The 4,340-nt window shown below is 32.6% G+C and overlaps 1 non-coding gene across 1 annotated transcript; it reads right to left on the bottom strand.

The window, feature by feature from the left end:
* Positions 1–3,859: 3,859 nt before the first annotated feature.
* On the bottom strand, positions 3,860–3,966 carry LOC125582737. Its single transcript, XR_007320191.1, has one exon. It is a non-coding gene; the product is annotated as a small nucleolar RNA R71 (small nucleolar RNA).
* Positions 3,967–4,340: the final 374 nt, after the last annotated feature.

A 4,340-nucleotide genomic window follows, 5' to 3' on the forward strand; every position in this document is an offset into this window, starting at 1 on the left:
TTTTCATGATATGTAGAATAATTATTTTCGTATTTTATAAAATAAATCTATAGACCAGACATTTAAAATTAATCGCCGTTCGCTACTCGCTAGTGGAACATCTTAGAATGAACTGGATGAAAGCTACGCACATTTTATTTTTGTTCCCCTAAAGAATATGATCACAACTTAATTATTGTAGAATTCTATTGGTTTTTGAATTTCGGAATTTTACCTCATTCTTCAAAGAATATTCAGTGAAAGACACATTTTTCGCATCAGTTCTGAGATCAAACTTTCATATCCTATCTATCTAAAACTAGTATATATTATCCCGTGATGTTGATAAAAAAAAAAAAATATATCTCGTGATTTTTTGTGTATATAAAATACTGGAAATACATGAAGAATTTGAACATCATCTCAGATTTTGTGGGCATTGTGATCCCTTTTTGCTTTGCTTTGTTTTTATTTGTTTTTGCCATGGTAGAATATTTTTAGATTTACTATGTGAAATCTGAACATCATTAATATGATATTAGCACTCTTAGCAAAAAAATAATAATACTAAATACACCCTTAAGCCATAATAGGGTTCTATTGGAGATTATGTCAAGAATATCACCAATATGTAACATTTCCTATGTTGTAAAGAACTTTTTTTTTTTAAATACATATTTTATATTTTAATATAATTTTTATTAATTAATACTAATAAATTACAAACTCAAAACTTAATTTTATATACGATTAGTCTAATTTGTTTTGAATTTTTTAAAATATATGTTATTAAAATTTAGTATGTTATCTTTTTCATCAAATTAAAATTTAATATATTATCTTAATTTGTGTAAAGACACCTAAATCCCTATATACACATTTGTTTTTGAAAAGAGAGTAATAAGTACATGGCAGAGGTTATTATAGAACCTACAGCAAAAACTCTATAAATTAACAATGGTGAGTTATGACATTCTATTAATTTATAAAGTTATTAATTTACAAAACATTTTCTTTTTAGATTTATATATATTGATATATTTTTATATAAAATTAAGAGAAAATACTTTATTTTGTGGTAGATGTATCGATTAAATTTTATGTTGTTCTTATTTGATTATTTTGTGTATGAAAATATTCACTGTAAATGTAGATGTATTTTTAAGTGTGAAGTGACAAAGTAACGTTAAATCATTTTGAAGTGTTTAGAAAAATTTAACATAAACTTCACTATGAATAAAAGGCAAACTATACAGTATATTTATATATATAAATATATATATAAATATATATATATATATATTGATTATTAATTTATATTTACATAAGGTTTTTCAAAAGTTTATTACTTTATTTTCTTATCGAACTGTATTACATTTTACACTCATCTAATTCGAAACAAGGGAAATTTATTAATTTACTGTATTTATTAGTTTATTAAATATTAATTTATAGATTTTCTTATTGTATTTGTTTTCTTTGCTAAATGTTACTCCCTCTGTTTTAATTTAGATATCGTTTTAAACTTATGCACATAGATCAATAATCTATTTAATTTTGTATATTTTCTAAATAAAAACGTCATTACATGTACATCTAACCACATTTCAACTAACGAAAAAAAGATTGGAACAAAAAATTAATAAATTTTGCATTGATATTATAAAATAACACTTATTTTGAAACAAAATTTTACTTTACAACGACAACTAAACTAAAACACAAAAAATATTAATTAAACGGTAAAATTATCTCCATTTTCAAAGTATTATACTCAAATCTTGTTTGGAGTCTATTAATGGTTCCTATTTCACAAAGGCTTACATTCTCGATACGAATTTCCATGTTAAGATACTTTTAAATTGGTATAATAGACTTAAGGGACTAATGAAAAACTTAAGGGGTGTGTTAGGGATTTAAATTTCTATAGAGTGTTGATTTTAAAAGTCTAAAAATTTATTAAATTTGGAAAGAGTTGTAGAAAATTTTGTATATTGCTGATATATTGTGTTTTTGACACATTATATGTATGTCTTATTAATAGTTTTCAAAGTTTTATCGAGTCTTTTTAGTCTCTTTTGAGTCATTACATGTCTAGAGTTGCATTGGATGAGAAATGGACCAGGTAGAGGAAAAGAAGAGAAAAAAGTAAGATTTGGAGTCTTTCGCACAGTACAGTCAACCGGAGCAGGTTGAGTGCCTGCTCTAGCGGCACAGATAAAAAAGGAAGTTTCCATTTATCTAAGGATTTGCCCTAGTTTTCCTATTTTTCCCCTTTTAGCCGCCTGTGGCTCATATATATATATAGTCTCCTTTTATTTACTTTAGACCTACCTTAGTTTTTACGCAAGAAAGACCTGAGAGAGCTTTGTAATTTGCGATTGCTACTTGTAAGGGAGAAGGCCTCATCTATCTCCTAGAGAAGATTATCCGGAATCTTCTGATTTCTATTATCTAATATATGCAGTATTATTCAGAAATCATGCTTCTCTGTTCTTGTGTTATGTCTGAGTAGTCATCGAGTTAGTTTGGGGTTCTAGGGTTTTGGATTCGTGAGCTAAAGCATAAATAAGTCATCTTAAGATTGTCTACATTCACATATGTTCTTATTGCTTGCATTGAACCGATCACTTAGTGCATGAATTAGGGTTAATCAATATAGCTAACCGTTAATTGATAACTTGATATGATTTGAATGAGTTTTGCATCCCTAGTCAGCGAGAGTAGATATTAGGGTGTATCGTGAACATATCGGACATGATCTCTAAAGCTTGCTATCGCGTCTTGATTCAAACGAGAGTTTAGGCATTAAGACCGATTTGCAAAGGAATCAATACCACGAGAGTGGGTTGATTCAACCTGAGTGATCCGAGTTTAGACTTGTTATAAACTGGAATTGAATAATTGCTTGGCATGCGATTTCCATACCCGAAGAAGAAACCCTAGACTAGCGCTTTTAAATCAATTTAAAACAACCTCATCTTGTTACCTGTTCTTTACGTTATTTACTTCTTTAAAAAACCCCACTTTGTTTTAGCTTAATTCTGATCCCATAAAGATAAAGTGTAAACTGGTCCTCTGGAAGTGGATCTAAAGATATTACAACTACACTATTAACTTGACAGTAGACAAAGATCCAATTTCAGTGTATCAAGTATTGGCGCCATTGCGACGGGGACCAGCTTTTTACCTTTTTTTTTTTTGGTTATTTATTTTGTGTAAAACTTCTAACTTGTTTAATCCTTTTTGCAGTTAATGACCTAGGTGCATGACCAATAGACATACTCGGTGCAATACACAAGGGAAATTGATTTCGCTTACAAATCAGGAACTTGCAAGGTTTGAAAGAGAAAACTGTCAACAAAAGTCGAATACCACCACAATGGACGATTTCGGCACTCTAGAACAAATCGCTGCATCTATGCAACAAATGCAGCAGCAGATGCAACATATGGAGCAGACTATTGCAGCACAGTAGCTGGCTGCTCAGCGAGCTGCACAGCATCAACCACTTGCCCCGATCGGTGAGAGAAATTTACCGCGTAACATCCCTGCTATGCGCTCTGCTATCGCTCCACCACCATGTCAAAGGGCAGACTTTGAGATCAAACCCGGCATGATCAATCTTGTGCAGAGAAAGATGTTTCATAGACTGTCAGCTGAGATACCAATGGAACACATTGAAGCTTTCGAAGAGATATGCAGTTTCACTCGTGCAAACGACGTCCCACCCGACTTCATCAAATGCATGCTATTTCCATTCTCTCTAGCAGACAAGGCTTCACGATGGCTTAAGTCACTACCTACAGGTTCCCTAACTTCTTGGGAACATGTTAGAGCAGCTATCTTGGGTCACTTCTACATGAAAGCTAAAACGGCTACCCTAAGGAACACGATCTCTTCCTTCAAACAGCTCGCTAATGAACCTTTCAATGAAGCGTGGGAATGGTTCAATGATACCCTCAGAGAGTGTCCTCATCACGGGTTTGACGATGACCATGTCCTAGGAATATTCTACGATGGTGTGGAATGGGAGTTCCGCAATGCTCTAAACGCAGCGAGCAATGGAGATTTCATGACCCAAACCACAGAAGGAGCTCACGCGCTAATAGAGAACATGGCAGCTAGTTCGTCCAACAAGAACGAGGAAACTGACCGTTCCAAGAAGGTGAACAGCATGGACACTAAGAAGATTGATGACCTCGCCGCAAAGGTTGATCTGCTGCTCAAGAACAATCAGAATCAGATCTATGTCATGGAAGAAGCCAATCTAGAACCAGGTACTACTGATGCTACGGCAGAGACCGAGACATCGGAAGAGAATCAGTAAGAGGTCAGTTACGTTAACGGTCACAGTTGGC

The sequence above is a fragment of the Brassica napus genome, chromosome C2 (assembly GCF_020379485.1).
Source record: "Brassica napus cultivar Da-Ae chromosome C2, Da-Ae, whole genome shotgun sequence".
Taxonomy (NCBI): domain Eukaryota; kingdom Viridiplantae; phylum Streptophyta; class Magnoliopsida; order Brassicales; family Brassicaceae; genus Brassica; species Brassica napus.